Consider the following 27784-nt stretch of genomic DNA (forward strand, 5'->3'; position numbering starts at 1 on the left):
ACCTCTTTGCAACACACGCTTTATCTTCAATCCATGAGAGATATTTTGTTGTTCTCTTTACTATTCTTTTGATCGTAGTATTATCAGTAGGGGTATTCCACAGCTCCTGTAACCCTAGATTCACTAGGCTGTTTTTCAAGTATTTGGCGGCTGGCGATGCCGGATACCGTTCTAATTCTGACCATAAGTAGCTATTTAAGGTTCCTTTATTTGCCTTACGGACCTTGTCCCAAGTCATTATGTATGCACCTTGTGTTGCTAAAAACTGCTTCTGTCCTCCAAATTCCAGCCTGAGTTGGGCCGGAGAGGTTTGATTTGGCAAGCTGAATATGGTTCCATATGCTGAAGCCACAGTTCTGTCTAGGGTCGCCGCATCCCTACCTCTCTGTACTACACTCCCATAGGTGATTGTGGGCAGTAGTTTAGCTCTTATAACTTGTGCCAGAGGCAAGAGAGAGGGACTGGTGAGCTTGAAGTTTAATTTTTTTAATGAAATAGATATCGCAATGCCTTTTCCTCTAATGCTTGCTTTCTGAATGGTAAATTGGCCGCTAATGTCAATTTTTACTCCCAGGTACTTGTACACTGTTGTGTCTACAATGCGGTTGTTGTTCCAGAACCAGCCATAGTTGGTTTTCCCTTTTTTATTGATTGACATAGTTTGTGTCTTCTGTAGATTTATCGTCAGTTGATTATCATCCGAGTACAACCGAGTTGCATCTATGAGATTTTGTAGCCCTGTTTTTGTTTGACTGATTAGCACTATGTCATCCGCATATAATAATGATGGTAATATTTGACATCCTAATTTCGGAGCATGGGAGTTACAGTTATTTAAAATCGGAATTAGATCACCTAAGAACAGATTAAAGAGGGTTGGGGCCAATACACATCCCTGTTTTAAGCCCTTGTTAGTTGGAATGCATCTGGACAGACGAGATCCATCACCCAGCTTCACCTGTATCCAGGTGTCACTATGCAGATTGATAAGTAGATCTAGCAGGGGCCTCGGAATCCCCCACTTATTCAGTTTAGACCACAGGAGGTTCCGATTGATATGATCAAAGGCTGCCTTATAGTCAGTGAAGCACAGATGGATTGGCATTTTGATAGTTTTGGCTTTATCGATTAACAGGCCCATAGTCAAGATGTTCGTTGTTGTCCCAACAGTTTTAGCAAAACCTGTTTGGTTTACAGGAATTAAGGAGTTTTCTGTAGCCCAGGACTGTAATTCTTCCAAGAGGATCCCGGCAAAGTACTTAGCCTCATTGTCCATGAGGGCAATCTATCTGTAGTTGCTTGGTTGTGATTTATCCCCTGATTTGAGTATAGGAGAGATAATTGAGCCCTTCCAGGAGGCAGGTAATATATTAAACTGTAATATTTAGTTGAATAGTGGCGCTAATGCTCCAGCCCATTCCCTACCACTCTGTTTGTAAAGGATGGGAGGTATACCGTTCGGGCCTGGTGCCCCTTCTCTTCTTCCCTTTTTAATTTGTCACGTGATTATCTTTTGTAGATTTATCCCTCTTATATTCATAATTATATTGCCACATGCTTGTTTATGAGAAGTTTCACACAGTGTTGTTGGTTTATTGCCCTCGTTTCCTATCTCAAAGGCAGAGGCCTTTTGTTGTGTAAAATGATCTTTAAGATACTTGAACCATGCATCTTCACTAATGTTAGAGGATACTCCATCATGCACAGGATTTAAAAAGGAATTGATTGATTTCCAGAATTTCGCCCCATCGTTCTCTTTTATGTCAGCCTGTAGTTTTGCCCATAAGCTATCCTCCATTTCTTTATTTGCTATCCACTTTGTTTTTTTAGAGAAGCCATCAGTTTCCGTAAGCGGTCTTGTTTCACCGTGTCACTTGGAGAGTACCTAAGTTGACGCATTATTTGGTAGATACATTTCTTTATACATTTTATCTTCACTTGATGTTCCTTTGTAAGCGAGGTCATGTTTTTATCTGTCCATCTTAATTCAGGTTTCGGTGTTGTGGAGTAGCCTGCCATTATTTTTGTAAAGTACTCCCATTTCTCGACTTCGCTTGCCCCAGTTCTTCCCTCAAAGTGCAGTTTCGCCATATCATGCACGCTTCCCTCCTTTGCTACCGAATATTTGATTCTTTTGTAGTTGACAGTATAAACTCAGTCAGTAGGGACCAAAGACTGATCAAATTTCGGCTTGCAGATATTCAATGTGATTTTCTGGGGGCAATGGTCACTATCAGTTTTTGGCCTATTTTGAAGGAGGTCACATGGTGAAAAAGAGATAGTGATATAAACGTATAATCCAAGATCTTGCTAACCCTTTATGAATGAAACGTGCATTCTGGTGGAGTATCTTCAATGAGTCTTCCATTTAGTGCCCTAATGTTAAAGGGCTCAAGCTTCTCTAATGCCTGTTTATCTAATTTAGTGTATTTTGATGTTTCTAAAAGTGCTTGGTATGGTATATTCCAGGCTATATCTTGAAGATGATTTTCATCGTCTGTTGTATTCCCCATCAGGTTTAGATTAAAGTCGCCAGTGAGCACGACATCCATGTTCGATATTTTAATTGTAGTTTCCTCTAGGTAACTGCATAGTTCTTTTATTACATTTGCTTTCCTTTTTGGATGAACATAGGCGTTAATTAGTGTTAAATTTGCACCCCTCTTGCAATATTCCAAAGTGAGAAGATTTAATATCAACAGGTTGGGACTGGGGGGTCCAAGTTTCTTGATTTTATGGGCACTTACTGCTGAAACATAGGTCACAAGGCCCCCTTGGAGGTGGCCATATTTTGCACCTCTCACCGCGCTTGTGAAAAAACTTAAAAAGCCAAACAGATGCGGAGGTTCTTCTTGCCAGGTCTCTTGAAAGGCCATGATGTCAAAGGATCTTATATAGCTGACAAATTCTTGATTGCTCATTTTAGATGCAAGACCATTGACATTCCATGAGCAAATTCTATAGTTGTTGTATCCATTCGATGTAGAAAGATCCATAATTGGTCATTTTGCTCGATTATTAATTGTTCTGGCAATCCATCTCAGATCAAGTAGACCTGTTGATGTGCCGTCTAAGGAATGTCCTGTGGATTCCTGGTCCTCCCTAGCTCTTCCTCCAGTGTTCCCTATTGCACCTCGGAGTACTGACGTTCCAGATCTGTTACCGCGGTTCTGTACTCCATCTCTTCCTGCGGGGATTAATAGGTCAGGATATTTTGGTTTTGTATAAGGGGCAATTGAAATTCCCCAGTTTTTAAAGGTTTGGCTCTCGGCCAATATGTTCTGTGCAACTAAAGAAGTAGTCCATGCTGCCTTTGTTTTTTCGGCCTTCGAGCCTGCTACTGCAGTGAATTTGATGAAGACTAGATCCAAGGTAGTCACGCTGGCCAGAGATGGAATATGAGTTAAGAGCCGTAAGATATTCCCTCTGTTCAGTATGTCGTGACTTCCTTTCGAAGTGTAGTCCGGAGTGAGCCATACAATATTTGCTGTTGTGTTTCTAATGTCTTCCGGCTTACTTTGGTTTATATTTTCGGCAGTTCCTCCATGTCCTAATCTGGTTGCATGCATTTCTATAGGTGGAGCTTGATATAAGGAAGATTCAACTCCGATACTCCCTTCGTCATGTATTTTCTTTTGTCCTCCTATGGTTATTATTTGGTTCCAGTCCCTTTGTCTGAGGGCTGGTAGTTCAGTTCCCCCACCACTTGTACGTTCATTGATATCTGTTCTTGGAGTTGCTCTTGATTGTGAAATCGATGTTTGTCGACTTTGTGCCGATATGTACACATCAGACTCTTCCGTATCTCTCCCTGTTGTTTTGATTGGAGAGTGCTGGGCAGGTTCGCTCCCAGACGTTACTCCACTCTTTTCATTAGGAGTCCTTACAGAAGTGGCGATCAGACCGCCTTGCTTGCTGTGGACTAAATTTTGTTGTTTTTTTCTTAGTTCTAATCTTGGTGGAGAGGGTCTATTTGTTTCTTCTTGGTGAGGAACTTCTCTACCTTCCCTCTTGTCTGTCTCCTTAATAGTCTCTGCGTCTTCGTCGTCAATTTGGATGTTATTTGGTTCAACTTGGTTGGACAGCGACGATGGCCCAAAGAGGTGACTGAAACCCGCTCTATCTAGCTTTATTTTTTGGTTCCTGCCTTTGCGTTTGTTTGCCCTCCTTTGCTTTGCATTTAGATGATTATCAGCCCTCTCAGTTTGTGCATCTACAGGCAGTCCATTGTCCGCTATTCTTGGCTCTTTGGCCTCTCCTTTCGGGTTTTTGTGGGTCTGTTTCTCCGATACCACAATATGGACATTATCAGTAATTACAGGAGGTGCCATGATTTTTATTTCATCTTTTTTGTAAATGGTGCGGCATTTTTGGGGACGCTTGTCTATTTCCCCGACTATTTGTCCGTTGTGCCAGTGGCTCTCTTTTCCTTGCGATAATGGTTTTATTGATGTGCATAGATCGCTCAACATCGATGGAAGTGTGGCCAATTTGTCAATTAACGGGCCACATCCGCAGCCCTGGTTCTTGCTTTGAGCTTGATCCTGTTTATTTTGTAAAAGTGTATTTAATGTACCCAATTTCCCATCATTCGCAACCACAAAGACCGCCAATGTGACTAAGAGGGTCAGTTGGTTGTCCATCTTATCTGACTGGTAGTGCAATGCTTCTACCAGTAGTTGGACTGTTTTTAGCAGGCTCTGCCATGCTGTGTCCTGAGTAGCATTTTTTTTTAGTTTCCTCCTTATGCTCTGTTCTTATTGTTTCATCACAGATTCCAATTGTCTTTCCTCCCTCATAAGGGTCCTGTTTGTATTCATGCATTTTGTCGTTTGATTTAGAGTTGAACCCGCTCACACTTTTCTCTTCGGTGTAGGCAGCCAAGAGACCTTCCCAGTCCTCTGTACCGAGGTCTGAAGCGGTTTCTGTTTCTTCTATTTTCCCAGCTGAGTTTAGACCCTCCGTTCCAAGATCTAAAGCCAATTCTTTTCCTTCTAATTTCTTAGCTGTATTTGGATCCAGGGTTGGACCCAGAGTTCGATCTTTGATTCCTCCTTCTCCAATAGGTGACTCTAGCTGGGAGTTTGATATTACATCAAATAGAATTGGGGTATTGTTTTTTCCTGTGTTTCCCCCTTCCATTCTTGATTGGGGCTAATGCACCTCAGCAAGGGTTTTTCACACGGGCTTTTTTGGCTATGAATTTCGGTGTCATGGCTATTGCACAATTGCCAAATCGATTCTTACTTTTTTTCTGGTCCGTTAACATTAGTCCAGTTCAAGCTAGATTCAAGGTTATCCTGGATACTTCTTTGAGCGTCAGCAGCCCTTTTGTTAGCTTCACATTGTCTGTGAATTTGGACGACCACGTCTTCTCCTTTTTGTATATTATTTATGGTTTCAAAGGTCATCCATGTTTTATTGGATTGCGGGGTTGAAGTTATTTGTAGAGGGCTGTTAACTGTTCTGCTGTTGTCTCTTTCGACTCTTTTTTGGACTGGACTTCCACCTTTATGAGATGAAGTCCACTCTTTTGTGCTTAATGATAATTGATTTGTTTGAAAGGGTTGAAGAGGTGAATGGAGTCCTGGTTCCTCTTTCGTATTTGATAGTAGGGCGTCCCCCACATTTTTTATGAAGCTAAATTTTGTAAAGATTTTCGGTTGATGTAAATATTGCCTTGTTTTGGTTTTGTTACTTGTTTCGACTTTTAGTGATTGCCCGCTCTTATCTAATGCGGAAAAGTTTCTGTCTGCTGGGTTTTCTATTTCAATGAGTGTACTGTTTTTCAAGTTTACTTGGCCAGTTTCTTGCGATGTTTCATCCCTTGCATCCTCCGTCATGTTCGTTTTCCTTTTGTATTTTTTTTTCTCTTGTTTGGCTGTTATATTACCAAGAGTACGACCTGACCTCATAGCGACCCTTTTTTTGTTGTTTTTTTTTTATTTATTCTTGTCTATCCGTTCCTCTCCTCACAGGCAGTTAGTTAAGTTAAAGCTTGATGGCTTATGACACGATCTAAGACTGCTGCCTCCTCAGCCTTCTGTACGTCACTCCAGTGCTCCTGAGGTTATTTTTGGTATTACTGCAATGCAGATTTTGAATAAATGATTTTCAGTCAAACTGGTAATTTAGCTGCTATTTTCAGCAAACCTGAATATTCAGCCGGTATGCTTGGCTTACTTCTGCCTCATTACAGACATCAACAGATCAGCAATCGTCCGCACTTACCACTATAACAGCGTGGGTTTTCCCGCTGGTCACCGCTAGTCACCAGCTGATTCACAGCTGATTCACATCAGATTCAGGTGGAACAGGCTGCTACTGGAAAGCACGGCACGGCCCCATGAACCGGAGGAGCCAATGATCCGTAGTCCGTAGTCCGTCGGGCTCACGCTCAGGCTCAAATCCTCATATATCTGCTCATATGTCCCCTCATGTATCCCCTTGCCAATATCTGCCAAACTCTCTTATGGCGGCTGAGCGGCTGAGCTGCTTTACAGCGTGCTTCTACACCTTGGTGGTGGCAAGCTGCCGCCGCGCTGCACCGCTGTCTCTACTCCACTCCTTCTGCTCCTTCTGCTTAGAACAAGCCACACAACCGGCGGCGGGAGAATAGCGGGAGCCACAAGACCCCCGGCAGAGTCAGGCGGCGCTCAGCAGCTCGGCAACCCCCCCCAGGGAACAAACCGAGTGAAGCAGAGCAGAGCGTCTATCACCTCCGGTTGTCTCACACACCCATTCGCGTCAGGAGACAGGAGGCAGGGGAGCGGGGGGCTCCTCAAGATATAGTTGCTCGCTCTCTTTACCTGCTCATCTCGTACCCGATGTCCTGACTTTGACACTCTGATGCTCCACTCCTTCTGGTCCTTTTAATCGACTTTCCTCTCCTCTCTGCTCCCTTTAGGTTGCCTTTCGGTTTTATGAGTCCGCCTCTGTAGCGTGGTGAAGATTAAATGAAGGAAACGTGGGTGCAGCTGCCTGGAACGGAGGACCGGGAGCGTGGAAAAGAACTGCCGCACAGCCGGATTCGGTTTGACTGTACCCTGCTCTCCAATCTCCTGGTCCGCTCTGTTCCTTTTCCGTGAAAGCCAGGAGGGAGGGGGAGCTTTGTGAAGCTATGAACATTGGCGGGAGCAGTAGCGGTAAAGGGTAACGGTGGTGGGCAATGGTGGTGGGTGCGGGGCACGGCCGCTGCACCACTACACCACCATGCCACACCACACCAGCGCAGCTCCGCTCTCAATGCCAGGCTCCAAAGTCAGCTCAAAATGAGCTCGAGTCTGACACAAACTCGGCTCCGCTCTTGTCCTGACCGGACGCGGCGCCCCTCGCAATGCTGAGAACAAGCACCAGCGCCAGCTTGCTTGCACTGAAAGGCTCCTCTCTCCTCAACAGCCGGAGACAGGAGCGGGGGCAGGAGCGGCAGCTTGGCAGCTCGGCAGCATGGTGTGCCTCTCAAAATTGGCACAGACGGTGATCACGGCGGTCCGCGGTCAGCACTGCTCCTCTCTGTTTCTCACGCTCGCGGACTCACACGGCTTGTCTGAAAACACATATAGATATAGATAGATAGACAGACAGACAGACAGAGCGATAGATAGATAGATAGATAGATAGATAGATAGATAGATAGATAGATAGATAGATAGATAGATAGATAGATAGATAGATAGATAGATAGATAGATAGATAGATAGATAGATAGATAGATAGATAGATAGATAGATAGATAGATAGATAGATAGATAGATAGATAGATAGATAGATAGATAGATAGATAGATAGATAGATAGATAGATAGATAGATAGATAGATAGATAGATAGATAGATGATAGATAGATAGATAGATAGATAGATAGATAGATAGATAGATAGATAGATAGATAGATAGATAGATAGATAGATAGATATTCAAGAGGAGACTTTTGGAATATCATGTTGGTGATCTCTTATGGGGTTCTCAGTTGTGGGTGAAGGGGATTGTGAAGGAGCTGGTATGTTTTCAGTCCTGATTACAGAGAGAAGATTTAGAAAAGTGACAATGTTTTTTTTAAAGAACTCCTTTATATTGGAGTGTTTGGGGATGATGATATGGTAAACATGGAAAATGGTAGATAGATAATAAAGTGGCTGCATTGCATGGCACACTCATGTTTCTAGGATGGTGTTGATTGTTTGCATAGTAGTGCTGGTTACTGTGAAGTTAGCTTCTTTAAAGTTTTTGCTTGAGACAGAGGTCTCCATATGTGGTGGAAGATACGATGAAGCATACCAAGAAAGTAATCCAATGTAATACCTCCTACTCTGTGTATTTTATGATTTGGAATGATGCACTTATTTGGGATGAGCTCATTTAAGGTGTCTGTGGTTATGGGTGTTAGTCACGTTTCGGTTCTGGAGAATGCGTCTAGAAAGTTATGTATTATTAGGTTTGCTCTGTCTGCTGTGTGTTTCATATATGACTGTACTTTGATGAGCATTAGTGATAGTATTTGTGCTGACATGATATAAGGTGGTGGTATATTGTAAGGAGGATGCACAATGGGTGCAACAATACTATGGTTAGCCCATCATGTGATAGTTACTCACTCTCAACAACAATAACCTAACATTGAAAGATATGGTGCCATCTACACCAACACAGTGGCTTATCAAGTGTCTGTGAATCCCAATAGAAACACACAATGATTGGATGCACAGGATCAATTGCACCTTGCTCCCCTATTTCCTCCTCCCATGCAACAAAATGTAGAAACTTGAAAATTCACATTCCCAAATGGTGATCATTGCCAACGGATGACTGGGTGTTCGCTAGTCCTTTGGCACAGAAGAATTGCTCTGTGCTCATCGATAAATACCTAGCATAGACATACACTATCAACAATCACATCTTGCTAGTAACAAGCAAAATACGAACAACAATCTGAATCTCAGAAAAATGACATTTGCCAGAGTTACTGGTCATGAGCCCCAACCATACCCAGATATCACCTCCACTCATGGATAAGGGGGTCAAGATGTTCAAGAGGAAGAGGCAATGTCATACATACCCGGAAAGCAGTGGGCGCAGATATCTTATCAATTGCCTCTTAGCTAGATTGAGAAGACTAGCCCATGGCATGGCACCATTTAGGACATTCAATAAAATCTTACACAGGCAATATCAACTTAAGATAAGGCAGCCAAGCAGTCTAATAGTACCAGGCAATCATGCATTTCCTTAAAGGTTCTGAATATCGAATATGCACAGGGAGAAGGAGAAACCTGTAGATGGAGAAAGTAAGTTATTCCTCGATGGCATTGACCAAGCCTTTTGTTGTACCAGAAAATATGTCTAGATTACATTTCTTGGTAGTGGTTAGCATTTGGCTGTATATGTCCTTACTTGAACAAATTATTCTGCTTGACTTCAGCCTTTGAAGTTAATGTGCCATCATTACTGTCTGCTACTCACTAGAGCTGTTTGACTCTCATAAGGGGCAATTAATTTTTACACAATACATGAATGTCATACCTGAATGTGGTGATCTTCCTCTTGAGATCATGACAAGTTCATATATTATTGCCTTCCTTTTCCATGATGGGATTCTTCTGGGAAAATGTGACCTTAGTATTTTTTTTAATTTTGTGTGTCAGCAATAAATAGGCCTTTAGCATGTTCTTTTAAAAAAATACCCAAACCTCCCCATAGTCATTAAAACATGCTAAATTATTTGCTGTCATTTACCCTATGTGCCTTTTCAGAAGCTGAGCAAAATCCATATATTTTTCATAAATAAATCTAAATAAAAGATCATTCACATTTTTAACTTGGGAGAAATAATAATTAAGCCAATACATTGTGTAATTGGCGAAAGCCTCACATTTTTGACAAAACAACTGACTACTAGTACATATTTATCAGAGCGCAGCAGATCAATGCAAGAGTAACAATTATGGTTTCGATTCAAAATAACAATTATCAACCAAACATTACCACAAATACGTACAGCATCCCATCCTAAAACAATCCCAGGTGCAGCTGTGCAGGTAGATACCTCCCATATAACAAACACCTAGCAACACACATGACCGCATGTGAACAACAGGTGAGTGTATGTCAGAACCAGCACAAGAAACCATTCTTCAGGTTCTTCAATCACTGTTGCTGTGCACTGTCACTGAAGATATAAGCCTTTTTGGCAGAATGCAGAACACAAAGAAGTTGCAAATCATCATTATTTAATGATTGTTTATGTGTAAGAAGAGGCACCTTCCTGCACATGAACAATCATTATTGGCATTTTGCCCATTCTATGATAGAAAAAGCAAAAACAAGGAGAAATAAAACTATTTCTCCTTATTTCGCCATTCTAAGACCTGCTGTTGGATGGCGTTAGTTTTCGGTGCTACCTCAAATTTATACCTCCTTTTAAATCTTGTGCAGCGTCAAAAGCAATGGGTGTTCTGATGGAACGCCCACAGCAACACCCACTGAATGCCGGTTTCACGCTAAGTAATGCATGTAAAGGGGCCCTATTTACAGGACAGCTTTAAAGCAAAAAAAATGGCTTAACGCCACTTTGTAAACATGGAGAAAGGCATATCTGCACCAGAACGTCGCTAAAAGTGATGTTCTGGTGGAAATACCTTTTTGTAAATATGCAACATAATACTTAAGGGCTAATCAATCAATCCTCCCTCATCATGTTTCTGGACTATACAAAGGCCTTTTACTCAGTAAATACTCACAAGGAATGGAAAAGCACCAAATGGAAACCATAATGAGAGTATATGCTACATCATCAATCTGCATTAGGATAGGGCTGAATTTTAGCACCTATGTTCTACAACTTCTGAAACCACTACAATATTGACAGCAATGATGCCTCAAATAACAACAGAAAAATCAGCAACTTCCAAAATTCCTTCCATATGTACATAGATGATTCCATGCTAATTGGCCTCCTGATCCCTGTTGACACCATAATATTTGCCATGTGTTGCTATGTTTTTCTGAAAACTGAGACACTAGGAACTAGTCACCAAAGTCATAGGCCAGATGATGGTAGGCGGCAAAAAGTACGAGGTCCTGGAGATCAGCGATAGGGTTAAAACATAATAAATAAATGAATAAATAAATACACACACACACACACATACATACATATATACATACATGCATACATACTAGTGGTGGGTAAGTCAATAAAAGCTCGAGCCTGAAGCCTGGCTCTGGCTCAGCCCGAGGCCCTGATTGAACCTCGAGTACATAACAAGCTGAGCTTTCATGTGGCATCTCTATATCTCTCTCCCTCTCTCCCTCTCTCCCTCTCTCCTTCTCCTTCTCTCTCTCCTTCTCCCACTCCCTCTCCCTCTCTCTCCCTGCCTCTCTCAATCTCTCTCGCTCTTCCTCTCTCTCTCCTCCCCGCCTCCTCCCTCAGGATGTGATGTGGCATTACTATCACAGTTGCCTGTGCAACTGGGAAACCAGGTTTGACTCTTGGTGTTGTCTCAACACCTTGTGATTCCGGGCACATCACATAATTTTTCTGTAGGCCTATAAACTAGGGGTGGGTGGAATTTGCCTCGTCGCGCTACGCAAAGCTCCGCGAAATGGAAAAAAGTATCTGCGAGCACGCAGAGTTCCACGAACATGCGGAATTGCTTGGTCCGCCCGTTTGCGATGCTTTTTTCCTGTTTGCGAACGCTGTTTGCGTGCTCGGGGGAAATGTCTCGCGAACACACATTTTGAAAGCACGAACAAGCAAAAAATTCTGTGGAATGCAATATTACCCAAATTCCAAAAAATACCGCTAGCGGAATGGAATTTCCCGCCCAGGCCTACTATAACCAATGCATTAGACCTTTTGTAATGTAAATGGTTTGCATGTAAAGCGCTCAGCCTTGGGCTCGAGTTTGCACTGCGTTTAAAAGCTGCACAAAATGAACTAAAAATTAAAAAGCTTTAATAAGGGAAGGCAAATAGAGACCCATTTCCTGGCTGATTTTCACAAAGATAACCAGAAAACCTGGATAAATCGCAGCTTCCCCGGTTAAATCATGTGATCTTCAGGGAATACTTCATTTCACCAAAACTCTTTTTTTTGATTAGCGCACTTTAAAATATGTGAGCTCAGATGTCTAGTTGTACAAAACTATTGCTTTTAATACGTACTTCTCAGTTTAGTGCTATAATGTGTCTTATTACTGCTAAAGTTTCCACATGTTAAAGAAATACACTTTTTGGAATTCTGAAGAGATTTTACCATATTTTACATTGATGTTTGTTGTATGATTTACATAACACATATGTTCAGGGCTTGGCTCGTGCACAGGCCCTATGATCCAAGCTAGACCCTTGGCTAGGCTCTAGCTCAGGAATCCCTATAAATTTGTTGGCTCACCCACCTACAATACATACTTGCATATACATCCTCACAACTCAATGTCACATGCTATAGACTCACACTATAAACCTGCAAAAGACCTACATACATTTCCTTTTTGGATGAGTCACCTTTCTATTAATGAAAGGCAGGATTGCAAAAAGTGCTAGAAAAACAAACACTGTGCAAGTCAGTCTCTCATTGCTCTTTTAATTATTATATACACCAATACCCACACAGTGTTCATTTGACTCTCTGGCCTTGATTATGAATGGGTCGGAGTTCTCGACCCCTGCCCAAATCCCTGTTTGTGCAGGGTTGGAATTCCAAGTTGTGTGATATTTATCCAACCCATTAATTACTGGATGCAATAAACTCCTCACTCTTTATTAAATATCAGCCGGTTAAACCTGTCCGAATTTCAGAGGGGAAAAACATAAAGTATTTAAATTGACATATTCCCTCAAAACTCAGATCAAGTGCAATTCATCACACCCGATAAAATCTGAACCCTTGGAAGCCAAACTCTATTGGGAGTGATATATTGCACCTTCCCTCTGACCCACTCATGGTCAGAACCTAAATACCTTCATACCTGCTCCCATGTGAGGTTTTTTGACATTCTTTTACATTATTCAAATGTCTCCTCTCCTCCCCTCTCCTCGGGAAAGGCACTGACGCTGTGAAGTTGCTGAGTGCCAGTATTTATTATTAAATTGCAAAACTGAAACATTTTGGCTATGCCTGTATTCATGATACAATTAAGAGGTGTCATTTACTTTACTTTTTACATCTCACCTTGTGGAGATTAGCATAGAAAACAATCTTTTCTTTGTTTAGTTATTATTTCGAATTTTGATATTTGCAGTTAAAAATCAATCCTTCTTGTTCACGTGTAATTAATTTTCATAAACTAAGCTGAAAAAAAGTAAAAATTGAAAAAATGTAAAGAACATACATTTCTTCACCACTTCTCCGCATATCAGGGAGCTTGCAAATACGTACATCACACATAGACATTTATAGTCTACACAAATACATTTTCTGTTAATTTGCATTTCAAACATAATTCCAGTCACAGATCTAATAATTTTCAATTAATTAAACTTTGCCAGAACGAATGTGTTTATAATGACGCTGTACGCTGATTGATTTCATGCCTTCATGCTCAAGTTGACTATTCCTTTATTTTCATTCACGCACAAATTCCTCTTAGAGTTCCACTGCATAAACTTAATGGGGCTCCTCTTCACATGTTTGGGTTAATACAAACACATATATATATATAGAAAAAACATAGGTTTCAGTGATGTTATAGTTAGTTGGACATTCACTCGTACAAAACCATAGAAATTCCCCCGTTATAGTTAGTTCAGCTAATTATAACTCACGCACCCGCAATGCACTGCTGATGATGTCACATATTATATCATTCATGACATGGTCAGTGGCATCACTGATGACATCTCAAATGACATCACTGATGACATCATCCAGTGACAGTGTTTTTCTTTAAAGTGTAAATATGTATTATATATATGCCAAGGTGTATTGAAGAATGAGTGGGTTTATAAGTGTCGTGATGGAGGATTTAGTAGGTGCGTGACTGACTGTTTAAGTGAGTGATTACACGTGTCTTACTGAATGCATGGGTTAGTGACTAAACTGTGTGAATGTCTGTATTAGTTTGTCTGATGTTGTATAAGCTGCTGCATGGGTTGCTCAGTGGCTGCATGAGTGTCTATATGGGTTATCGATTGGTTGCCTGAGTATTTGTATGGGTGCCTGAGTGCGTGAGGGTGGGAAGAAGGCGTATGACTCTGTGGATAGATGTTTGAGTGGTTGATTCACTGTGTATATGGGTTCAAGAGTGCATGTGGAAACAGCTGTATGGGTGGGTGAGTGTGTGTATGGGTGTGTTGGTGAGTGAATGGATGTCTTAATGGTACATGTCCAAGTAACTACATTTGTAAAAGGCAGAGTATGTGCAAGTTGAAGTATATAAATGACTATACGTGAGAGTCAGTGATTGTGAGAGTGGCTGTATGAATGAGTGTGTACTTGTATAAGTGATTGCATAAGAGAGTAAGTTTCAGTTTGTTTCTGTTTGAATAAGTGATGTGGTGTGTGTATAACTGTATAGGTCAGTAAATGGAAGTGTGATTGATTCTTTGCATGCCTGACTACGTGTGTGAGGAACTCCAGATGAGTGGTGGTGTGTGAGTGCATGTATAGGTTTATGAGTGCTTATGATAGTGTTGTATTGATGAGTGACTGCATGTATCTATGATTGTATGGGTGAATGAGTGGATGTGTGTGTAGACCTAGGAATCAATGAGTACGTATGTAGTAACTGGTATTGGTGTGTCAATGGTTTAGAAAATGGTAGTCTGTATTTTACAGTGAGTGTATCAATGGTTATATTAGAGTGTGAAGAGGTGCTTCAGATTTTCATGTGGAAGATGTCATCAGTGATGTCGTTTGAGATGTCATTAGTGATGTCACTGACCATGTCATGAATGTTGTAATATGTGACATCATCAGCAGTGCATTGCGGGTGCGCGAGTTAGAGTTAGCTGAACTAACTATAACAGGGGAATTTCTATGGTTTTGTACGAGTGAAATGTCCAACTAATTATAACGTCCCTGAAACATATGTTTTTTTTCTGTGAATTTCTATGGTTTTTTTAAATGTTAATTTCTAACTATAACGTACCTGAAACCTATGTTTTTTCAGTGAATTTCAAAGGTTTTTTAAATGCTAATTTCTAATTTTAATGGTCATCGAACCTATGCATTTTTCTGTGATTTTAAATTATCATCCCAGTCTCAACCTGGTGGAACCTGGCGATATCGCCAGTTTTCCAGCGATAGCTTCTGCTAAAAAAATTGCCACAAATGAGAGCGACAACTAACGCTAATGATGTGCAGAGTAGGCGTTCCAGTGCAATAATAACTCGAAAACACCACTTCCTGATATTTTCAACGACCAGCTAAATCTGCGATGCGATCCAAAAACAGGCGAAAAAACACATTAGCAGTAAGAATTTAACACCTGCCTTTTACTGGTGTAAAGCAGGATGACTACCTACAGTATGAAAGGGAGCCCAGCCCAGAGCCACATCTGAAGATCAACACATGTCATAGAGCTACTGATCATACAGCTCCGACACCCAAGAAGGCCACAACATCCACCACCACCACCCCTAGGACCTCCCCCCAGGACCACCCCCCCACTACCACCGAGGCAGCACAGAACAGGACAGCGGACTTTCCCAAAACGCCATGGCCCCTCAGCTACACAATAGCAGAATGTTGGGAGATGTGGCAACCAAGTATGTGTGAAGGACGCAAGTCACCCATCAATAATAATGCAAACAATGCCAAGTGTAGCGGTAATGTGCTAGACAGACCTCACTATGTAGAGCACAGACCTCTCCATGTGTATATATACTGCTGGTGTTTGTAGTGTTGTGGACAGTGGACGTAACCATGTTACCTCAGGCAGTGGGAAAGATCTCAGTCATGTAGCTGTGTTGTCCCCCCCTGTAAGCGGAAGCGGTGTGGGCTGGTCCAACGTATGCCATTCCAGCATAGGAATGTGAATAAATAGGCTGGGACTCTGGGTGTGGTTCACTTCTGGAAAGTACAACACACAAATAACCTCTCGGGTCTGAGCAACTTTAAAACATGAGCATGAAAAGGAAAATATTGTAATCAAGCTGTGTCTAGAATGACGGTGCCCTAATAAGGAAAAGAATCCCTTTCAGGATGAATGCCCTCACTCACCAGAAGGTGACATGCTTCATCATTTGGGCTTTCTCCTCTCAGTGGGAAAACCTAGTCCCACTGAGGGCTACAACCACCGCACTGAGAGGTGGGAGCTCAAGGATGTTTTTTACGGAGAATTAGGATACTCAGATCCCAAAGACGAGCACTTATGTGATGTGAGGGCACAGCGCAAACAAATTAGAAAGATATGTGGATGTGATCTAAAACTGGCTAGTGCTAGTGAAAAAATGATTTTTTATTGGCTCATTAGCCCTGCCAGGACTAAAAAACAGTGCAAAGCAGTTACTATTGAAGACTGCTTGGTGACAAAAGGTCGACATGTTTCAGCCAATAACCATCTCGAGAGTATGTATGGCTTTCATCAGGACCAAAAACAATGCTGCTGCTAGGAAGTGTTACACACGTGCAAATAAAGTTTGAAAAAAAGAGACCAAACCAGTTAATGCTCTTGCGGAAACAATCTCGCTGGAACTTGTCTGAAAGCAAAGACAAAAAGACACAGATAGAAACAAAGTAAGTATTCAAACCTCTTTTCTAAATGACAATAATGTTTGAGGCAATGGTATATCCGTCTCAAACATAGTGCGTCTTGCCAGTCTATTTAGAAGCTCAAGTAGTAATGACTCACCCAATTTGTTGGACTAGTGAGCCCACCTCAACCTGGTTACAACTCAGGAAAGGGAGCCCTGCTCTGCGAAAATAAGGAAGCGTAAACTAATCAATACATTTTGCTATTTATTGGTGCCAGGAAATGTGAAAAATATCGATACTGACCAACAAAATCAAACAGAAAAGGAGGCATACAATCCAATACATATAACACTGATTGAATCAGAAGGATCCACATCATGTATAGACAGACTCAAAGGAAAAGAGATATTAAACGGAACCTCTCATCGATGTTCTCAGAAGAGGTCGAAATGAAGTAAATTAGGCGACTGAAAATTCAGAGTAAAGTTTAACCCTCTTGCTGGGTCTTAGTTTGTTTTGGTTTTTATCCAATGATTGCTTTCCATATGCGTGCTTTCCAACATTGCCGCATGCTATTGGCGATATAATACATTACAACGCACATGCGTTGTTTCCTGCACACTAATCCCCCAACAGTTAGCGCCCGAATGGAGACAGGCATTACTGTTAGACACCCACGGGGTCCTTACATCCTTCCATGGAGCCGAAGACAGATGGGTATTTATTTCCATTTCCACCACCCCGTCGGTACCTCCGGTTGCAATTTCTGTACTACGACGGAGTACCGACGGAGAGGTGAGTACAGAGACGCTAGTACTAGTTAACACTGCTGTTTAGATTGCTTGGCTCGTGTGCTGTGCTAGGTGCAGTCTGTAGATAGGTTGCCTTTGTTCTTGGTTTGGGGCAGGCTGTGTTCTCTGAATGCGTTGTTCCTTGAATGCGTTTTTCGGTGGTGAAAAATTCAGTGTGAACTTTACTCTGAATTTTCAGTCGCCTAATTTACTTCATTTCGACCTCCTCTGAGAACATCGATGAGAGGTTCAGTTTAATATCTCTTTTCCTTTGGGTCTGTCTATACATGATGTGGATCCTTCTGATTCAATCAGTGTTATATGTATTGGATTATATGCCTCCTTTTCTGTTTGATTTTGTTGGTCAGTATCGATATTTTTCACATTTCCTGGCACCGATAAATTGCAAAATGTATTGATTAGTTTACGCTTGCTTATTTTCGCAGAGCGGGGCTCCCTTTCCTGAGTTGTAACCAGGTTGAGGTGGGCTCACTTGTCCAACAAATTGGGTGAGTCATTACTACTTGAGCTTCTAAATAGACTGGCAAGACGCACTATGTTTGAGACAGATATACCATTGCCTCAAACATTATTGTCATTTAGAAAAGAGGTTTGAATACTTACTTTGTTTCTATCTGTGTCTTTTTGTCTTTGCTTTCAGACAAGTTCCAGCGAAATTGTTTCCGCTAGAGCATTAACTGGTTTGGTCTCTTTTTTTCAAACTTTATTTGCACGTGTGTAACACTTCCTAGCAGCAGCATTGTTTTTGGTCCTGATGAAAGCCATACATACTCTCGAGATGGTTATTGGCTGAAACATGTCGACCTTTTGTCACCAAGCAGTCTTCAATAGTAACTGCTTTGCACTGTTTTTTAGTCCTGGCAGGGCTAATGAGCCAATAAAAAATCATTTTTTCACTAGCACTAGCCAGTTTTAGATCACATCCACATATCTTTCTAATTTGTTTGCGCTGCGCCCTCACATCACATAAGTGCTCGTCTTTGGGATCTGAGTATCCTAATTCTCCGTAAAAAACATCCCTGAGCTCCCACCTCTCAGTGCGGTGGTTGTAGCCCTCAGTGGGACTAGGTTTTCCCACTGAGAGGAGAAAGCCCAAATGATGAAGCATGTCACCTTCTGGTGAGTGAGGGCATTCATCCTGAAAGGGATTCTTTTCCTTATTAGGGCACCGTCATTCTAGACACAGCTTGATTACAATATTTTCCTTTTCATGCTCATGTTTTAAAGTTGCTCAGACCCGAGAGGTTATTTGTGTGTTGTATGATTACTTATTGGGGTAAAACTTCTTGCAGGTCTTAAAACTTGTTCCCTTGGACCCCCTCCTCATTTTTTCGTGTGTTATCTCACTTCTGGAAAGGCCAACGTGTCTGCCACAGTGGCAGCCCTCACCCTGTCATGAGGCCGCAGCCGTGACCGCTGCCCTCTTCAATACAGGTCCCCTGGAACCAAGCCGCACAGCACCACAGTGTTATGTCTGTACAGACTACTGCCTTCAATGTACATGCGGACAGAAGGGCTCCGAATTCAGATTGAGTCGCGATTCCAGATGACGCAGTCCAGTAGGCAAGAGACATTGCTCCCAGTGTGGCCTGCCCGGACCATGCATCATCGCAGACTGCTCACATGCTGAGTGCTTAAGGTGCCACTAACTCAGTGCACCACAAGTCACCTCCATGTAGCCTTATCAAGGCAAAATTCATTAGGCAAAAGACATTGCTAATAGTGTGGCCCGTCCGGACCACGCATCATCGCTGGCTGCGTACATGCTGAATGCTTCTGATGCCACTAACTCAGTGCACCACAAGTCACTGCGACGTGGCCTTACTGAGGCAGAATTCATTAGACAAAAGACATTTCTCCCAGTGCGGCCCGCCCGAACCACGCATCATCTCAGGCTGCGCACACGCTGAGTGCTTCAGGTGCCACTAACTCAGTGCACCACAAGTCATCGCCACGTAGACTTATTAAGGCAGAATTCATTACGCAAAAGATATTGCCACCAGTGCGGCTCGCCCAGACCACGCATCATCGCAGGCTGCGCATATGCTGAATGCTTCAGGTACCACTAACTCTGTGCACCACAAGTCACTGCCACGTGGCCTTATTGAGGGGGAAATAATTAGGCAAAAGACATTGCTACCAGTGCGACCCGCCCAGACCACTCATCATCGCTGACTGCACACACGCTGAATGCTTCAGGTGCCACTAACTCTGTGCAGCTCAAGCCAACACCATGTGGCTGTCTGTCCTTGCTGACCGCTGCCTCTGGCCTACACTGCAGTTAGCAGGGCCAACAATTCAGATAGAGTCGTGTTTGCAGATGACGCAGTCCAGTAGGCAACAGACATTGCATCCAGTGCGGCCTGCCCGGACCATGCATCATCTGGCTGTGCACACGCTGAGTGCTTCAGGTACCACTAACTCTGTGCAGCACATGTCAAAGCCACGTGGCTGTGGGCCCTTGCTGATCACTCCGTCCAGCCTTAACTGCGGTCAGCAGGACTCACAATTAAAATTGAGTCTTGATTTATTAATTGCAGAGTCCAGTAGGCAACTAAGTATAACGTCCCTAAAACCCACATAGTATCATTTTAGTATCCTTGCTTCAAGAACTTATTTTATATCAGTTATAGCTTTACTAAAATGATCAAATTCATCTTGCAAGTCCAAAGGAACACTGAATGGCAGTCTACACTGTGGACAGCAGAGCTCACAATTTAAATTGAGACATGATTTATTAATTGCAGACAGAATTGTACTCTATGTCCTTGGATTTTGTCAAGAGGAAGTGACAAAAAGCATTCCTCGATGTCTGTGCTGACTAGTGCCTTCGATCTACACTGCGGACAGCAGGGCTCACTATTGAACCGAGTCGTGATTGCAGATGACGCAGTCCAGTAGGCAACAGACATTATTCCCACTGTGACCTGCCCGGACCACGCATCATCGCTGGCTGCACACACGCTGAGTGGTTCTGGTGCTACTAACTCTGCAGCTCAAGTCAACGCCACATGGCTGTCTGTCCTTGCTGACCACTGCCTCCAGCCTACACTGCGGTCAGCAGGGCTGACAGTTCAGATAGAGTCATGATTGCAGATGACGCAGTGCAGTAGGCAACAGACATTGGTACCAGTGCAGCCCGCCCGGACTACGCATCATCGCAGGCTGCGCACACTCTGAGTGCTTCAGGTACCACTAAGCCTGTGAAGCTAACGTCAATGCCACGTGGCTGTGGGCCTTTGCTGACTGCTGCCTCCAGACTCCAGCCTACACTGTGGTCAGCAGGGCTCAAAATTCAAATTCAGTCTTGATTAATTAATTTCAGAGTCCAGTAGGCAACTAACTATAACGTCCCTGAACATGAAACCTACATATTTCGACAATGTAGTCCATACATGTTTCATCTTTTGTTCCATACACCCACACTACGGTCAGCAGAGCTCACAATTTACATTGAGACATGATTTATTAATTGCAGACAGAATTGTACTCTATGTCCTCGGATTTTGCCGAGAGGAAGTGACAAAAAGCATTCCTCGATGTATGTGCTGACTACTGCCTTCGATCAACATTGCGGACAGCAGGGCTCACAATTCAGATCGAGTTGCGATTGCAGATGATGCAGTCCAGTAGGCAACAGACATTGCTACCAGTGCGGCCCTCCCGGACCACGCATCATCGCTAGCTGTGCTCATGCGAAATGCTTCTGATGCCCCTACCTCAGTGCACCACAACTCATGGACCATTTATGATAGACTCTTTTGTGTATGATTTCAGATCTGCTGCCCCTACCTCAGTGTACAAGTCATGAACCCTTTACGATAGAATCTTTTGTCGGTTATTTCACATCTGGTGCCCCTGCAGCACAAGTCATGGACCCTTTATGATTGAATCTCTGTGCGTGATCAAATGATTACTGTTGTACTTGTTGCTAGCACCAACCATTCCCTGAGGTCTGGCTTACACTCACCCCACACCCATCCGGCACAGACGTCACTGGACATGTGACCCTGGTAATAAAAAGGGGCAGAGCGCACGGCCCGTACCCAGTTCCACTAGCTATCTAACTGTGTCTGTGTGTTAATTATGTATGCATGATGCTGCCCCTGGGCCCTACCACATTACATTCTGCTGTGGACAGCGCTCGCAACCATGTTACCTCTGGCAATGGGTAAAACTTTGGTTATGTAACTTTGTCTCGGTCATTGTATAAGTTCATAGGTACAGACTGGATCATTAGAGTACTGCAAGGAGAGTGTATAGTGAATTTTTAAGTGCTTCGGAATTGGCGGAGTGATTGGATAAGTACATATGTTGGCGGAGCCTAACCCCCAAGCACGAGCTTGACTCTAATTGGCTGCCCTCCACGTGCTAAAAATGGAAATTTGGGCTTTGCATGGCCCTGTTTCGCTACAGCTCCAACACTTCACTGAATGTGCAATAAACATTCATATCCACACAGGTATGTCATGTGCACAATCTTTCATGTGTGGAAGTATGGATGAATGAAGGGTCAGTGATTCCCCCTACCTTCCATGTTGGTCATGTTTTGGGACTTGGGTCACAGGGTGACACATTGGCGCTTGCGCCCCGAGTGGCGGCAGCACTACAACAGGGACATCCGCATTAATTGAATCCTCATACAGCCCAGGACGGAACCTCGCCCAGAGGTCCGGAGTCATTGTTCACAGCCTCACGAAGGACTGGCATACACCAGGCCAGCCCACTCCGATTACGCATACGGGGAGGGACAACAACACTACATGGCCCAGATTTTCATTGTAGTGATCTGCTGCTCACAGGTCTAGTTGTCAGTACACCACAGCCACTCCCTGATGGCTGGTTTATACCCAGACCACACCCATCAAGCACAGGCGTCACAGGACATGTGACCCTGCCAATAAAAAGGACATGGCGCACGTGCTTCATGCCATTTCCATTTCAGACTTGGTGGCACCGGATGCACTGCAGCCGGCACAAGCACACCGCCATGGGATGGTGACTTTCGGTGCACTGAGGTAGGGGCACTGTAAGTGCTGAGTGGGTGTGCAGCCTGCGATGATGCCCCATCCCGGCGGTCCATATAGGTCAGGTTTTGTGTGCCCTGCCAGACCACAGTGTAGGCCTGAGCCATCGAACAGTGGGGGCCTACCGCCATGTGGCATGGCCTCAATGGTCACAGAGTTAGTGGCACCGCAAGGACTGAGCGGGTGTGCAACCTGCGATGATGGCGGGTGCACTCGTATGTCCTCTGCCATGGTAAAATCAAGACGCAGCACCAAATGTGAGACCTAGTGGCCTGCGGAGCGGGGCTGAATGATGTGGAGGGTGCCCTGTACGCGGGCCCTGGGCTTGGGGCTTGCAGCGGCATGTGGTGGGTCCTCTTTTCTACACGCAGGTGGCAGAAGGTGAGCAGTGAGGCCTGGGTGCGCAGGGGCGGGCAGACACATCTGAGCTGTGGGAGTGGATGGTGTGCAGCAGCCTGGGTGCGCAGGGGTGGCCAGTCACCTCTGGCCAGTGGCAGTGGATTGGGTGCAGCAGCCTGGGTGCGCACAGACACCTCTGGGCAGCAGGAGTGGATGGTGTGTAGCAGCCTGAGTGCACAGGGCTGGGCAGACACCTCTGAGCGGTGGGAGTGGATGGGTTGCAGCAACCTAGGTGCACAGGGGCGGGACAGCGATGAAGGCGTGTGCAGTTGTATGTACTCTGCCATTACTAATTCTATACTATGTTTCAGATGAGTGAGCTTGAAGGCTACAGTATATCCCGGCACGTGGTTGGAGACACACCGGTGGCGGAAAGATGAGCTTTGAGGGTTTTGTCCGCAGTGTCGGCACTCACTCTCCCTTTCCATCTCTTCCTTTCTCTCTCTCACACTCTTTTTCTCTCTCTTCCTCTCTCTCTCACTCTTTCTTCCTCTCTCTCACACTGTTTCTCTCTTTCTCTCTCTCATCTTCTCTCTCTCACTCATTCTCTCTCTTCCTCTTTCTCTCACTCTCTTTGTCTTTCTCTCTGTCTTCCTCTCTCACTCTTTCTTTCTCTCTCTCTTCCTCTCTCTCACTCTTTTCCTCTTTCTCTCTCTCTCTCTCTCTCTCTCTCTCTCTCTCCTTTGATGGGCGCATGACGCACAATCTTATCTTGCTTTTTGTCTTGCGGGCTGTGATTCACAGATTGTCGACACCCCCCCCCCGACACTGGCCTCCTGCCACGTGGCGATGACTTGCGTTCCACTGAGTTAGAGCCACCAGAGCTGAGTGGGTGTGCAGCCTGTGATGATGCGTGACCTTGATAAACTATCCTGGCAATTGTGAGCTCGGCTGGACTGCGTGTACGCCACGACTGAGGAGGCTGCTTCGGCATGTGGTGGGCCCTCTTGGACAAACTCCGGTGGCGGAAGGTGAGCAGAGAGGCTTGTTTGCGCAGCAGAGGGCAATCACCTCTGAGCGGTGAGAGTGGATAGTATGCAGCAGCCTGGGTGCGCAGGAGCGGGCAGACACCTCTGGGCAGTGTGACCACCTCTGGCCAGTGGGAGAGGATGGGGTGCAGCAGTCTGGGTGCGCAGGGGCGGGACAGCGATTTAGGCGTGTGCAGTTGTATGTACTCTGCCATTACTGATTCTATACTATGTTTCAGATGAGTGAGCTTGAGGGCTGCACTATGTCCTGGCACGTGGTTGGAGACACACCGGTGGCAGAAAGGTGAGCTGTAAGGGTTTTGTCCACAGTGTCGGCACTCACTCTCCCTCTCCATCTCTTCCTTTCTCTTCCTCACACTCTTTCTCTCTCTCTTCCTCTCTCTCTCACTCTCTCTAACTTCCTCTCTCTCACACTGTTTCTCTCTTTCTCTCTCTATTCCTCTCTCACTCTTTCTCTCTCTCACACTGTTTCTCTCTTCCTCTCTCGCACTCTTTCTTTCTTTCTCTCTCTCTTCCTCTCTCTGACTCTTTCTCTCTTTCTCTTTCTCTCTCTATCTCTCTTTTGATGGGCGCATGACGCACAATCTCATCTTGCTTTTTGTCTTGCAGGCTGTGATTCACAGATTGTTGAGGGATGACATGCCATGGCTGTACCTACTTTTATTTTGTTGTTTTGTTTAAATAAAATGTTTTATATGTAAATCCATAGATGACTGAGATTCTCATTTGTCCAACCTCACATGCATCTTTTTTATTACAATTGTGCGACATCACCCGATTTATTACTGTTGGACAGGCCACACGAAGGGCTTGCGCCCTCCCCGCATGACAGGGCCCAAGCCCCGGCCCCCCAGGCGCGGCCCACGAGAATCACCCGCACCCCGTCTCCCGACGGAACTCCTGCCCTCGGATCTCCCTGTAGCACGGGCCCAAGCCACCACCGGCTCCCTCGGCCGGGTCAAGCCGCCATCTTGGGCCCTGCGCCACGAGGCCGCGTGGCCTCCCCCCGACCCTAAGCCTGGGCCTGGCCGGCCCCGACATCCCGGCACCACCATCCACCCAGGAGGTGAGCGGATCACTTGGCAGGTCAATGGGAGGACGAAGTGCCAAGGACTCTCCCCCGCCAGGTGACGATCGCCTCCAGCTCCCCCCAGGCACCGGCTCCACCCCCCCGCTGGGTGTCTGGACACCTTCATCCCGGACCCTCCGACCCCCAAGTGCGAGGGTCCGGACATCAAAGGGCACCTGCCCTATAACTGGAGCAGCTGCGGAGCAAGAAGGCAGTTGTATCCTGGAGTCGAGAGACACCGAGAGAACTCAGCCTTGACGGACTACTGGCGCTGCCGTAGCCCTATCTTGTGATCTATCGTCCTGCCTGCTGGCGCTGCCGCGGCCTTCTGCAACATCCATCCTCGTCGGGACCTGCTGGCGCTGCCGCGGCCCGTTGTAATGACCATCTTCACCGGGACCTGCTGGCGCTGCCGCGGACCGTACATCGACCATCTTCTCTGGGACCTGCTGGCGCTGCCGCGGCCCGTGTATCGACCATCTTCACTGGGACCTGCTGGCGCTGCCGCGGCCCGTACCAGCTAGACCACCTAAGCTCGAGGATTGTGAGCGACCCACCACACCACCTCAACTACCAGACTGGTAACCAGACTGTCCCGCTACCCCCTTTTCCCATCTTGAGAGACTTGAATCGAGGGGACCCCTGAGTCCAGACCTCCTTGTACCTTTTTATCGTACCTTAAGAAGTGCTTATAAAGAACGCTAACTCATCTCCTTGTGTGGTATCTGTCTGTGGGGGGGAAGTTATTTGTCTGTACGATCGCTGGAGACGGCTCTCCCCGGAGACCTCTCCTCTTGTCCTCGGCCGACCCTCCCGGTCCGTCTAACATTGGTGTCAGAAGTGGGATCCGAATCAACGCGTAATCGTACAGAGAGTAGCTCACCCCACGACAAAAACACGATGTCAGCTAAAGATAGCTGTTCCACTGAAAAGTTCCAAATGGATAAGTTGGAAGAGTATAACCACCGCGAACTTAAACAATTCTGCATGGAACTAGGCATTGCTACCACCGGCCTGAGTACCAAAGAGGATTTGAAGCGCGCCCTTGAGTCGTGGGCAGAAACTGGGATCACCGGATCCTCCGACCAAAACAGTGTCGCACCAGAGGGGAACGCCACGGCTCCCGAGGAGAGGGGAACGGGCCTCTCGCAGGAGGAGATCCAGGAAAGAGAAAGGACCAGATTACACGAGTTGGAAATGGCACGACTCAAGATGGACGGTGAACTAAAGTTAGCCGAGCAGAAACTAAATCTAGAGCATCTGCGGCTCCGAGAGGAGCGAGAAGAAAAACAGAGACAGAGAGAGCTTGAGGAAAAAAGAATAACACTCGAACACGAACGCAAACTGGCGGAAATAGAACTTCGGAAACAGAATAAAGAGACGGGGGTGCCTGAGAGACCGCACACCCCAGGGGCAACCGAGAAAAAAGTCCACATCCCCAAGGATGTTGTCCGAGAGTATGTCCGAGAAGACGACATACAGCAGTGGTTCAAGGCCTACGAGATCGCCATGACCTCCCACCGGATCGACCGGAGTGATTGGGGAGCTGGACTATGGGGGAGGTTCGTCAACGAAGGTCGCGATGCCCTGTTGCAGCTCCCAGATCACCAAATGTCGTCCTACGACCACATGAAGGCTGCCCTCCTCACCCGCTACGGCCTCACACCCGAGATGTACCGCCAGAGGTTCAGAGATTGCACCCGGATCCCGGGTACAACTTGGGTGGAGTACGTAAACTATTTCAGCAGAGCCTTCGAGGGGTGGATTAAGGGGAGCCATGTAACGACCTACGAACAACTCTTTAACCTCATGGTATGGGAACACCTGTCGAACAACTGCTTCGTCGAGCTCAGGCAGCACCTCCTCGACAGTAAATTGACCGACCCCCGGCAGCTCGCCGCTGAAGCTGACCGATGGGAGAGCACCCGAGTGGGCCGGAGAGGACCGCACGAGCAGAACCGAAGCAACCAAGGCCAGCACCGTCCTCGGGGAGGAGGAGGAGGCCAGGGGCGAGGGAGAGACACCCTCCCGGCAACACCCGTGGCCAGCACCCCGCCCCCGGCCGGCCGGGGAAACCCCCCGATGCGTCCAGGGTTCCGAGCCAATGTCACGTGCCACCGATGCCAGCGAGTCGGCCATTACGCCAATGACCCGAGCTGCCCGCAGAACCAGACGCCCAAGCCCCGCCAGGTAGCTGCCGCCGCCCTGGGGGAAGAACGACTGTCAGAGGAACAGGAAGAGTATGAGCCGGCCCAGCAAGAGTGGGAACCGGCCGCCATGGTTCTAGCATGCCTAGGGGGAAAAGACATAGTCCCGCGGGCTCCCCTACCCGCCAACACCAGGAAATACGGTCAGTGGGTGACCATTAATGGGCATCGGGCCGAGGCCTTATGTGACACAGGCGCCAGTGTGACGGCCGTCCGCTGTCACCTGGTGAAACCCGAGCAGATCCTGCCGAACATTCTCTGCCCCGTCCGCTCAGCTGACAATTCCGAAAGTCTGTGTCAAATGGCCTGCGTCCCCTTCGAATGGGGAGGGGTCTCCGGCCTGTTGAAAGTGACGGTCCGGGATGATGCCCCCGTGGACTGCCTCCTGGGGAATGACCTTGAGAGTTCCCAATGGGCCACCGTCGAGAGAAGAGAGCACCTGGGGATGCTGGGCCTCCCGGACTGGGCCTGCGTAACCACCCGGTCCAGGGCAGCCCGTACCGTTCCCCGACCAGAAGAACCGGAATGGCCAGCACCTCCGCCCCCGGTCGCCCCAGTAGAAGACAACGATGAGGCCAACCCCCCGGAGCCAACGACCGAAGGGGACGCGCACCTCCAGGACGTCCCCGGCCTGGCTCAGTGGCGT

This window comes from Triturus cristatus, chromosome 8 (genome assembly GCF_964204655.1).
Source record: "Triturus cristatus chromosome 8, aTriCri1.1, whole genome shotgun sequence".
Lineage (NCBI taxonomy): Eukaryota > Metazoa > Chordata > Amphibia > Caudata > Salamandridae > Triturus > Triturus cristatus.